We start from the raw sequence: 12,500 nt of genomic DNA on the forward strand, positions 1-12,500 counted from the left end.
CTTTCGCCCCGGCTGACGCAGTTTTCGCGCCGCCCCGGCTGACGCGGTTTCGTGCCGCCCCGGCAGACGCGGTTTTTTGCGCCGCCCCGGCTGACGCGGTTTTTGCCGCCCCGGCTGACGCAGTTCGGACTTAGCACTTTTCGGCTGTGCCTGGCTGGCGGCCCACTCACTCGATCGCCATGTCTGTTTGCCACAGTTTTCCCGGTGGTGCCGCACCCGGGCTCGCCCCGGCTGACGCAGTTTTCGCGCCGCCCCGGCTGACGCGGTTTCGTGCCGCCCCGGCAGACGCGGTTTTCGCGCCGCCCCGGCTGACGCGGTTTCGTGCCGCCCCGGCAGACGCAGTTCGGACTTAGCACTTTTCGGCTGTGCCTGGCTGGCGGCCCACTCACTCGATCGCCATGTCTGTTTGCCACAGTTTTCCCGGTGGTGCCGCACCCGGGCTCGCCCCGGCTGACGCAGTTTTCGCGCCGCCCCGGCTGACGCGGTTTCGTGCCGCCCCGGCAGACGCGGTTTTCGCGCCGCCCCGGCTGACGCGGTTTCGTGCCGCCCCGGCAGACGCAGTTCGGACTTAGCACTTTTCGGCTGTGCCTGGCTGGCGGCCCACTCACTCAATCGCCATGTCTGTTTGCCACAGTTTTCCCGGTGGTGCCGCACCCGGGCTCGCCCCGGCTGACGCAGTTTTCGCGCCGCCCCGGCTGACGCGGTTTCGTGCCGCCCCGGCAGACGCGGTTTTCGCGCCGCCCCGGCTGACGCGGTTTCGTGCCGCCCCGGCAGACGCAGTTCGGACTTAGCACTTTTCGGCTGTGCCTGGCTGGCGGCCCACTCACTCGATCGCCATGTCTGTTTGCCACAGTTTTCCCGGTGGTGCCGCACCCGGGCTCGCCCCGGCAGACGCGTTTTTTTTTTCTTTCGCCCCGGCTGACGCAGTTTTCGCGCCGCCCCGGCTGACGCGGTTTCGTGCCGCCCCGGCAGACGCGGTTTTTTGCGCCGCCCCGGCTGACGCGGTTTTTGCCGCCCCGGCTGACGCAGTTCGGACTTAGCACTTTTCGGCTGTGCCTGGCTGGCGGCCCACTCACTCGATCGCCATGTCTGTTTGCCACAGTTTTCCCGGTGGTGCCGCACCCGGGCTCGCCCCGGCTGACGCAGTTTTCGCGCCGCCCCGGCTGACGCGGTTTCGTGCCGCCCCGGCAGACGCGGTTTTCGCGCCGCCCCGGCTGACGCGGTTTCGTGCCGCCCCGGCAGACGCAGTTCGGACTTAGCACTTTTCGGCTGTGCCTGGCTGGCGGCCCACTCACTCGATCGCCATGTCTGTTTGCCACAGTTTTCCCGGTGGTGCCGCACCCGGGCTCGCCCCGGCTGACGCAGTTTTCGCGCCGCCCCGGCTGACGCGGTTTCGTGCCGCCCCGGCAGACGCGGTTTTCGCGCCGCCCCGGCTGACGCGGTTTCGTGCCGCCCCGGCAGACGCAGTTCGGACTTAGCACTTTTCGGCTGTGCCTGGCTGGCGGCCCACTCACTCGATCGCCATGTCTGTTTGCCACAGTTTTCCCGGTGGTGCCGCACCCGGGCTCGCCCCGGCAGACGCGTTTTTTTTTTTCTTTCGCCCCGGCTGACGCAGTTTTCGCGCCGCCCCGGCTGACGCGGTTTCGTGCCGCCCCGGCAGACGCGGTTTTTTTGCGCCGCCCCGGCTGACGCGGTTTTTGCCGCCCCGGCTGACGCAGTTCGGACTTGGCACTTTTTGGCTGAGCCTGGCTGGTGGCCCACTCACTCGATCGCCATGTCTGTTAGCCACAGTTTTCCCGGTGGTGCCGCACCCGGGCTCGCCCCGGCTGACGCAGTTTTCGCGCCGCCCCGGCAGACGCGGTTTTCGCGCCGCCCCGGCTGACGCGGTTTTTGCCGCCCCGGCTGACGCAGTTCGGACTTGGCACTTTTTGGGCTGAGCCTGGCTGGCGGCCCACTCACTCGATCGCCATGTCTGTTTGCCACAGTCTTCCCGGTGGTGCCGCACCCGGGCTCGCCCCGGCAGACGCGTTTTTTTTTTCTTTCGCCCCGGCAGACGTGGTTCCCCCCCCCCCCCTTTTCGCTCGCCCCGGCTGACGAGGTTTTCGCGCCGCCCCGGCTGACGCAGTTTTCGCGCCGCCCCGGCTGACGCGGTTTCGTGCCGCCCCGGCTGACGCGGTTTTCGCGCCGCCCCGGCTGACGCGGTTTTTGCGTCGCCCCGGCTGACACGGTTCGGACTTTGCACTTTTCGGCTGTGCCTGGCTGGCGGCCCACTCACTCGATCGCCATGTCTGTTTGCCACAGTTTTCCCGGTGGTGCCGCACCCGGGCTCGCCCCGGCTGACGCAGTTTTCGCGCCGCCCCGGCTGACGCGGTTTCGTGCCGCCCCGGCAGACGCGGTTTTCGCGCCGCCCCGGCTGACGCGGTTTCGTGCCGCCCCGGCAGACGCAGTTCGGACTTAGCACTTTTCGGCTGTGCCTGGCTGGCGGCCCACTCACTCGATCGCCATGTCTGTTTGCCACAGTTTTCCCGGTGGTGCCGCACCCGGGCTCGCCCCGGCAGACGCGTTTTTTTTTTTTTCTTTCGCCCCGGCTGACGCAGTTTTCGCGCCGCCCCGGCTGACGCGGTTTCGTGCCGCCCCGGCAGACGCGGTTTTTTGCGCCGCCCCGGCTGACGCGGTTTTTGCCGCCCCGGCTGACGCAGTTCGGACTTAGCACTTTTCGGCTGTGCCTGGCTGGCGGCCCACTCACTCGATCGCCATGTCTGTTTGCCACAGTTTTCCCGGTGGTGCCGCACCCGGGCTCGCCCCGGCTGACGCAGTTTTCGCGCCGCCCCGGCTGACGCGGTTTCGTGCCGCCCCGGCAGACGCGGTTTTCGCGCCGCCCCGGCTGACGCGGTTTCGTGCCGCCCCGGCAGACGCAGTTCGGACTTAGCACTTTTCGGCTGTGCCTGGCTGGCGGCCCACTCACTCGATCGCCATGTCTGTTTGCCACAGTTTTCCCGGTGGTGCCGCACCCGGGCTCGCCCCGGCTGACGCAGTTTTCGCGCCGCCCCGGCTGACGCGGTTTCGTGCCGCCCCGGCAGACGCGGTTTTCGCGCCGCCCCGGCTGACGCGGTTTCGTGCCGCCCCGGCAGACGCAGTTCGGACTTAGCACTTTTCGGCTGTGCCTGGCTGGCGGCCCACTCACTCGATCGCCATGTCTGTTTGCCACAGTTTTCCCGGTGGTGCCGCACCCGGGCTCGCCCCGGCAGACGCGTTTTTTTTTTTCTTTCGCCCCGGCTGACGCAGTTTTCGCGCCGCCCCGGCTGACGCGGTTTCGTGCCGCCCCGGCAGACGCGGTTTTTTTGCGCCGCCCCGGCTGACGCGGTTTTTGCCGCCCCGGCTGACGCAGTTCGGACTTGGCACTTTTTGGCTGAGCCTGGCTGGTGGCCCACTCACTCGATCGCCATGTCTGTTAGCCACAGTTTTCCCGGTGGTGCCGCACCCGGGCTCGCCCCGGCTGACGCAGTTTTCGCGCCGCCCCGGCAGACGCGGTTTTCGCGCCGCCCCGGCTGACGCGGTTTTTGCCGCCCCGGCTGACGCAGTTCGGACTTGGCACTTTTTGGGCTGAGCCTGGCTGGCGGCCCACTCACTCGATCGCCATGTCTGTTTGCCACAGTCTTCCCGGTGGTGCCGCACCCGGGCTCGCCCCGGCAGACGCGTTTTTTTTTTCTTTCGCCCCGGCAGACGTGGTTCCCCCCCCCCCCCCCTTTTCGCTCGCCCCGGCTGACGAGGTTTTCGCGCCGCCCCGGCTGACGCAGTTTTCGCGCCGCCCCGGCTGACGCGGTTTCGTGCCGCCCCGGCTGACGCGGTTTTCGCGCCGCCCCGGCTGACGCGGTTTTTGCGTCGCCCCGGCTGACACGGTTCGGACTTTGCACTTTTCGGCTGTGCCTGGCTGGCGGCCCACTCACTCGATCGCCATGTCTGTTTGCCACAGTTTTCCCGGTGGTGCCGCACCCGGGCTTGCCCCGGCAGACGCGTTTTTTTTTTTCTTTTCGCCCCGGCTGACGCAGTTTTCGCCCCGCCCCGGCTGACGCGGTTTCGTGCCGCCCCGGCAGACGCGGTTTTTTGCGCCGCCCCGGCTGACGCGGTTTTTGCCGCCCCGGCTGACGCAGTTCGGACTTTGCACTTTTTGGCTGAGCCTGGCTGGCGGCCCACTCACTCGATCGCCATGTCTGTTTGCCACAGTTTTCCCGGTGGTGCCGCACCCGGGCTCGCCCCGGCAGACGCGTTTTTTTTTTCCTTCGCCCCGGCAGACGTGGTTCCCCCCCCCCCTCCGTCTTTCTTTTTGTTTTTTTTTTTCGCCGCGGCTGAAGAGGATTTTTCGGTGCCTCGACGCCCCGGTAGTCGCGGTTTTTCCGTTTCCGCACGGCCCCGGCTGACGCTGCTCGGTCACAGTCGCCTTTTGTGAGGATTGCAGACTTCTTGAGCGCGGGTGTTTTTTTTTTGTTGTTGTTGTTGTTTTATTACGCATTCGCTCCAGCAGACGCTGTTTAGACTTTTTGTTTCCTCTTTTATCCTGCGACGAGGTGACGAGGTTTATTCGGTGCCCCGCCGCCCCGGCTGAAGTGATTTTTCCTGTCCCGTGCCGCCCCGGCTGACGCGGTTGGGACTTCGCGTTTGTTCGGCCGCCACGGGTTTTGGCGCACTCGCTCGGTTGCTTGTTGTTGCCACTTGTTGCGAACCCAGGTTTCTTGAGCGAGCGCGGGCGTTTTTTCTTCCTTTCTTTCTTTGTTCTATGTGTTAGCGAATCGGCCTTTAATATCACACGAGGACTCACAACCAACAATTTTCAGTTTGAAGTGTAAAAAATCTGCAGGTGTTGACGTAACTGACTTGCCCCGTACCCTTGAGTACATCCATGAAGTTCTCGTAGTACTACTAAATCGCATTATTCCAAGTGGAGAAATTCCCATAAACTTGCAAACCTCTACACGAAAATCGGTGCGCGTGATAAAGTTGAAAATTATCGTCCGATATCAAATGTGCCTTCTATAACACAAATTCTAGGAAAAAAAAAAAAACACTTGTTCGCCGTTTTCTGCGCCGTGACTGGCAGCACTCCGGCGAAGCGAAACGGGGTCGATTCGAGCACGATATCGGCGTCTTTCGACGTGCTCGCCGGCGACCGTCGCACGAGTACGTCGCACGAGCGCGTCTGCCGGGGCGCCGTTTGCGAAGCCGACGCAAAAGTGGGAACCGCCGCTCGGATGATCGCCGCTTTCGGCAGAGTGAGTGTTGGCACTCCGGGGAAGCGAAACAGCGTGAATGCGCCCACGAAATCGGCGTATTTTGAAGTGCCCGCCGGCGACCGTCGCACGAGTACGGTAAACCGCGTCAGCCGGGGCGTAGTTCGGGACGCCGACGAAAAAGTGGGAAGCGCAACTCGGATCTTCGCCGTTTTTGCAGGAGTGAGTGGCGGCCCTCCTGCGAGACCAAGAAGCATCGATTCGTGCACGAATTCGGCGCCTTTCGACGTGATCGCCGGCGACCGTCGCTCGAGTAGGGCAAACCGCGTCTGCCGGGGCGGGCTTCGGGACGCCGATGCGAAAGTGGGAAACGCTGCTCGGATGTTCGCCGTTTTTGGCCGAGTGAGTGCTGGCACTCGGGCGAAGCCAAACGGGGCCGATTACGGCACGATATCGGCGTCTTTCGACGTGCCCGGCGGCGACCGTCGCACGAGTACGGTAAACCGCGTCAGCCCGGGCGGAGTTCGGGACGCCGATGCGAAAGTGGAGAACGCCGCTCGGATCTTCGCCGTTTTTGGAGGAGTGAGTGGCGGCACTCCGGAGAAGCCAAGGAGCGCCAATTAGCGCACGATATCGGCGTCTTTCGACGCGCTCGCCGGCGACCGTCGAACGAGTAGGGCAAACCGCGTCTGCCGGGGCGGGGTTTACGACGCCGACGCAAAAGTGGGAACCGCCGCTCGGATGTTGGCCGTTTTTGGCAGAGTGAGTGCTGGCACACCGGCGACGCGAAAGAGCGCGAAAGCGCCCACGAAAGTGGCGTATTTGGACGTGCTTGACGGCGACCGCTGCAGGAGTACGAAAAACCACGTCAGCCGGGGCGAGCGACCCACGGCGGTCTGGGTGCTTATCGCTGCTATTATAGGGGCACCCCGGCAGACGCAGAAAAAAAAAATTTTTTTTCGACCTTCTTTTTTGCTGGTCGAGCTCGGGTAACCCAGGTCGCAATGGGAGCCGCGCACGAAAGCGGCGTCGCGAGACGCGTTCGCGGTCGCTAGTCGCACGAGCTCGGCAACCGCGTCAGCCGGCGCGGAGTTCGGGATGCCGACGGCTAAGTGGGTACCGCTGCTCGGATGTTCGCCGTTTTTGGCCGAGTGAGTGCTGGCACTCCGGCGAAGCGAAACGGGGCCGATTCGGGCACGATATCGGCGTATTTCGACGTGCTCGCCGGCGACCGTCGCACGAGTACGGCAAAGCGCGTCTGCCGGGGCGAGGTTTGCGATGCCGACGAAAAAGTGGGAAGCGCCGCTCGGATCTTCGCCGTTTTTGCAGGAGTGAGTGGCGGCCCTCCTGCGAGACCAAGAAGCATCGACTCGCGCACGATATCGGTGTCTTTCGACGTGCCCGCCGGCCACCGCCGCACGAGTACGGCAAACCGCGTATGCCGGGGCGGGGTTGGCGACGCCGACGCAAAAGTGGGAACCGCCACTAGGATGTTCGCCGTTTTTGGCAGAGTGAGTGCTGGCACACCGGCGACGCGAAAGAGCGCGAAAGCGCCCACGAAAGTGGCGTATTTGGACGTGCTTGACGGCGACCGCTGCAGGAGTACGAAAAACCACGTCAGCCGGGGCGAGCGACCCACGGCGGTCTGGGTGCTTATCGCTGCTATTATAGGGGCACCCCGGCAGACGCAGAAAAAAAAAATTTTTTTTCGACCTTCTTTTTTGCTGGTCGAGCTCGGGTAACCCAGGTCGCAATGGGAGCCGCGCACGAAAGCGGCGTCGCGAGACGCGTTCGCGGTCGCTAGTCGCACGAGCTCGGCAACCGCGTCAGCCGGCGCGGAGTTCGGGATGCCGACGGCTAAGTGGGTACCGCTGCTCGGATGTTCGCCGTTTTTGGCCGAGTGAGTGCTGGCACTCCGGCGAAGCGAAACGGGGCCGATTCGGGCACGATATCGGCGTATTTCGACGTGCTCGCCGGCGACCGTCGCACGAGTACGGCAAAGCGCGTCTGCCGGGGCGAGGTTTGCGATGCCGACGAAAAAGTGGGAAGCGCCGCTCGGATCTTCGCCGTTTTTGCAGGAGTGAGTGGCGGCCCTCCTGCGAGACCAAGAAGCATCGACTCGCGCACGATATCGGTGTCTTTCGACGTGCCCGCCGGCCACCGCCGCACGAGTACGGCAAACCGCGTATGCCGGGGCGGGGTTGGCGACGCCGACGCAAAAGTGGGAACCGCCACTAGGATGTTCGCCGTTTTTGGCAGAGTGAGTGCTGGCACTCCGGCGAAGCGAAAGAGCGCGAATGCGCCCACGAAAGTGGCGTGTTTGGACGTGCTTGACGACGACCACCGCAGGAAAACGAAAAACCACGTCAGCCGGGGCGAGCGACCCATGGCGGTCTGGGTGCTTATCGCTGCTATTATAGGGGCACCCCGGCAGACGCAAAAAAAAAAAAAATTTTTTTTCGACATTCTTTCTTGCTCGTCGACCTCGGGTGACCCAGGTCGCAGTGGGAGCCGCGCACGAAAGCGGCGTCGCGAGACGGTTTCGCGGTCGCTAGTCGCACGAGCTCGGCAACCGCGTCTGCCGGGGCGGAGTTCGGGACGCCGACGGCTAAGTGGGAACCGCCGCTCGGATGTTCGCCGTTTGTGGCCGAGTGAGTGCTGGCACTCCGGCGAAGCCAAACGGGGCCGATTCCGGCACGATATCGGCGTCTTTCTACGTGCTCGCCGGCGACCGTCGCACGAGTACGGCAAAGTGCGTCTGCCGGGGCGGGGTTTGCGACGCGTACGCAATAGTGAGAACCGTCGCTCGGATGTTCGTCGTCTTTCGCCGAGCCAGTGCTGGCACTCCGGCGAAGCCGAACGGAGCCGATTCGGGCACGATATCGGCGTCTTTCCACGTGCTCGCCGGCGACCGTCGCACGAGTACGGTAAACCGCGTCAGCCGGGGCGGAGTTCGGGACGCCGATGCGAAAGTGGGAAGCGCCGCTCGGATCTTCGCCGTTTTTGGAGGAGTCAGTGGCGGCACTCCGGTGAAGCCAAGGTGCGCCAATTCGCGCACGATATCGGCGTCTTTCGACGTGCCCGCCGGCCACCGTCGCACGAGTACGGCAAACCTCGTCTGCCGGGGCGGGGTTTGCGACGCCGACGCAAAAGTGGGAACCGCCGCTCGGATGTTCGCCGTTTTTGGCAGAGTGAGTGCTGGCACTCCGGCGAAGCGAAAGAGCGTGAATGCGCCCACGAAAGTAGCGTATTTGGACGTGCTTGACGGCGACCGCCGCAGGAGTACGAAAAACCACGTCAGCCGGGGCGAGCGACCCACGGCGGTCTGGGTGCTTATCGCTGCTATTATAGGGGCACCCCGGCAGACGCAGAAAGAAAAAAAAAAAAAAATGGGGACATGGCGTGCGTCACCGTGCGGCTTCGCAGCGTTGCCGAAGTCGCCGAGCCCTTCGACTGAGCCGAACGGCGGACAGGGAACGTTGGTCGGCCGTTCTAACCTGTCGGTGCCACGCCGAGACGTCGTTAAGGAAAACCGCGTCGTGGGCCTCTACGACGCCGTCGAGTCGTTGTACGTTTGGTGTCCAGCGTGTCGGCGGCGAGTAGCGGACACGTCGTTCACGACTTCGGTCTTTCGCAGTCGACGCGAACTTGCGGAGAGTCGTGGTGCCTCACGTTTTCGGCAGAAACCGCGGCGGAATTTTCCCGTGCGTGCGCGCACGACCTCGGTGCTGTGCCGTCAGCGTAGTGTTGCACAAACTCGTGGCCTACCCAAGGTGCGGTACGTTTGCGGCCGTATCCTCGGTGGGAATTTCGTGAGTAGGGTCGCAAATTCTACGACCTCGGCGGGTTTGAGAGCGACGTAGACTTGTGGCACGCTCAACGTGCCACACGTTTCGGGGCACACCCGCGGTGAAATTTTCTCGAGTACGCTCGTATTAGTGCCCAAGGAGGTCTGGGTACTTATCGCTGCTATTATGTGGGGGTTCTCGTGAGCGGCGTACGCGAAAGCGACCGGGTGTCTGATATGCGGCGGGCTTCGGCCTCGTCAAGCGTGTCCTCGGGTCTGCTCCAGGGGAATCCACGGCAGTCGTCTGCAGCCTCATCCGCTTGATGCGTTAGGGGCTGGTTGTCGGACGGTGCCGTTTTACCACGATATCGAGGTGTGTTCCGTGTCGTCCTCGGGCGATTCAGATGCGAAAGCGCCGAAGACGCGGGCGTGACCCGTCGTCTGGCGGCTTTGCAGTCTCGGCTCCGTTGCTAGTTCCGGCCGGTCCACCGACAGTGCAGCGGGCTTGGGCAACCCGCACGGCGCGACCGAGTCGATGCAACGAAAAAGAGCGAGCATGAACGTGCTTCTTGCCGCACGGCTCCCACTCGTCTTTCGGGAAGGTTGTGCCGTAGCGAGCTCGAACGCCGTCATCTCGGAGTGCAAAATAAGCGTGTTGGGGCGCCTGAAGGTGGCCTCCGCCGCACACAGACTGCGTCCGGCCCGCCGAAGGCGAGGACGGACGCGCAGTCGAACGATTACCTGGTTGATCCTGCCAGTAATCATATGCTTGTCTCAAAGATTAAGCCATGCATGTCTAAGTACATGCCGAAATAAGGCGAAACCGCGAATGGCTCATTAAATCAGTTATGGTTCCTTAGATCGTTTCTTCCTACTTGGATAACTGTGGCAATTCTAGAGCTAATACATGCAGTGAGCCTGGAGCCCTTTGGGTAACGGGTGCTTTTATTAGACCAAGATCGATCGGGTTTCGGCCCGTATTGTGTGGTGACTCTGGATAACTTTGTGCTGATCGCATGGCCACGAGCCGGCGACGTTTCTTTCAAGTGTCTGCCTTATCAACTTTCGATGGTAGGTTACTTGCTTACCATGGTTGTTACGGGTAACGGAGAATCAGGGTTCGATTCCGGAGAGGGAGCCTGAGAAACGGCTACCACATCCAAGGAAGGCAGCAGGCGCGCAAATTACCCACTCCCGGCACGGGGAGGTAGTGACGAAAAATAACAATACGGGACTCTTTTGAGGCCCCGTAATTGAAATGAGTACACTCTAAATCCTTTAACGAGGATCAATTGGAGGGCAAGTCTGGTGCCAGCAGCCGCGGTAATTCCAGCTCCAATAGCGTATACTAAAGCTGCTGCGGTTAAAAAGCTCGTAGTTGGATCTCAGTTCCAGACGAGTAGTGCATCTACCCGATGCGACGGCTCGGACTGAACATCATGCCGGTTCTTTCTTGGTGCACTTCATTGTGTGCCTCGAGATGGCCGGTGCTTTTACTTTGAAAAAATTAGAGTGCTCAACGCAGGCGAGTCGCCTGAATAAACTTGCATGGAATAATAGAACAAGACCTCGTTTCTGTTCTGTTGGTTTTTGGAATACGAGGTAATGATTAAGAGGGACGGACGGGGGCATTCGTATTGCGGCGCTAGAGGTGAAATTCTTGGACCGTCGCAAGACGAACTACTGCGAAAGCATTTGCCAAGAATGTTTTCATTGATCAAGAACGAAAGTCAGAGGTTCGAAGGCGATCAGATACCGCCCTAGTTCTGACCATAAACGATGCCAACCAGCGATCCGCCTGAGTTACTCAAATGACTCGGCGGGCAGCTTCCGGGAAACCAAAGTATTTGGGTTCCGGGGGAAGTATGGTTGCAAAGCTGAAACTTAAAGGAATTGACGGAAGGGCACCACCAGGAGTGGAGCCTGCGGCTTAATTTGACTCAACACGGGAAAACTTACCCGGCCCGGACACTGGGAGGATTGACAGATTGAGAGCTCTTTCTTGATTCGGTGGATGGTGGTGCATGGCCGTTCTTAGTTGGTGGAGCGATTTGTCTGGTTAATTCCGATAACGAACGAGACTCTAGCCTATTAAATAGGTGCGGGGTTCCCAGCACCTTACAACCTTCTTAGAGGGACAAGCGGCTCCTAGCCGCACGAAACAGAGCAATAACAGGTCTGTGATGCCCTTAGATGTCCGGGGCCGCACGCGCGCTACACTGAAGGAAGCAGCGTGTCTTTATCCCTGTCTGAAAAGACTGGGTAACCCGTGGAACTTCTTTCGTGATTGGGATAGGGGCTTGCAATTGTTCCCCTTGAACGAGGAATTCCCAGTAAGCGCGAGTCATAAGCTCGCGTTGATTACGTCCCTGCCCTTTGTACACACCGCCCGTCGCTACTACCGATTGAATGATTTAGTGAGGTCTTCGGACCGATGTCCGGCGCGGCCTTTCGGTTGCGCCGGTCTGTTGGAAAGATGACCAAACTTGATCATTTAGAGGAAGTAAAAGTCGTAACAAGGTTTCCGTAGGTGAACCTGCGGAAGGATCATTAACGGATTGTGAAGGGTGAGCGCCTCAGCTGCGTCTGCGCCCGACACTTTCTGCCGCTGACCCCGTTTGGACGCGGGGTCGGCTTTTCCCCACGGGGCTGCCTGAATGTGGAGCGGCACCCCGTGACAAATTGTTGCGCCCAGCGGACGCCAACACCGCGACCTTGGACGGTCGGCCAGGTGGCGGACGCGGGTACAAACGGCGCAACGCACTCATAGGTCGGCTTTCGACCCGCCACTGCACCGTGGCTCGAAGCGCTCGAAATGCGCGACCCGACCGCTGCGGGACCGCCTAGTACTGTAAACAGGAGCGGCGGAGCGCGAACGGCGAGTCGTGGTTACGTCGGTAGAAGGCGAGGCTGCGCGTTCCCGAAACGCCAGCCGAGTGCCCTCCCGACCGTTCGAGCGTGCAAGAACGAGACCCGACAATCGCGCGGCGACTGCCAAGTACGAGAGGAACGGCACAAGCGTCGGCGGTCGGTCAAGGAACTGGCGATGTGACGGGTCCGCTGTGCACCAGTGCATACCGTCCCGCCGTCCGCGGCAAGCGCCTCCGCGTCCTCGGGTGACGGAGGCTGCCGGTCGGTTCTTGCAGGCGAGGGATCTCGCTGGCACCGGTTCGCGTTGACGCGCGGCCGGTCATGGCACGGCGATGCGACGGCCGAGGTGCGCAGTACTCGATGGAGGAACCGCACGCTCCGATGACCGTCCCGCCCTCCGCGGCGTATGCGTACCGACCGTAATGGTTGCAGCAGCGCCGGCCGGCTTTTGAATTCGCCACACGAAACACGGTGCGAGATCGCGGTTAGGGGAGCGTCGACGTTGCCAGGCGTTTTGCTTGCTGCCGAGGGAAAGGCGGCACGGCCACGTCGCGCTCGTCGCGATTAGCGGGTCTGCGCGCTTTGGGAAGGTGCCGCAACGACTTGCCGAAAGAGGA

At 62.1% G+C, this 12,500-nt stretch overlaps 1 non-coding gene across 1 annotated transcript; it reads left to right on the forward strand.

Annotated features, from left to right (window-relative positions):
- The first annotated feature begins 9,750 nt into the window (after nucleotides 1–9,750).
- LOC142794188 (small subunit ribosomal RNA) lies at nucleotides 9,751–11,565 on the forward strand. The gene has a single exon (XR_012892140.1). It is a non-coding gene; the product is annotated as a small subunit ribosomal RNA (ribosomal RNA).
- The last annotated feature ends 935 nt before the right edge of the window (nucleotides 11,566–12,500 follow it).

The sequence above is a fragment of the Rhipicephalus microplus genome, unplaced genomic scaffold (assembly GCF_043290135.1).
Source record: "Rhipicephalus microplus isolate Deutch F79 unplaced genomic scaffold, USDA_Rmic scaffold_385, whole genome shotgun sequence".
NCBI lineage: Eukaryota > Metazoa > Arthropoda > Arachnida > Ixodida > Ixodidae > Rhipicephalus > Rhipicephalus microplus.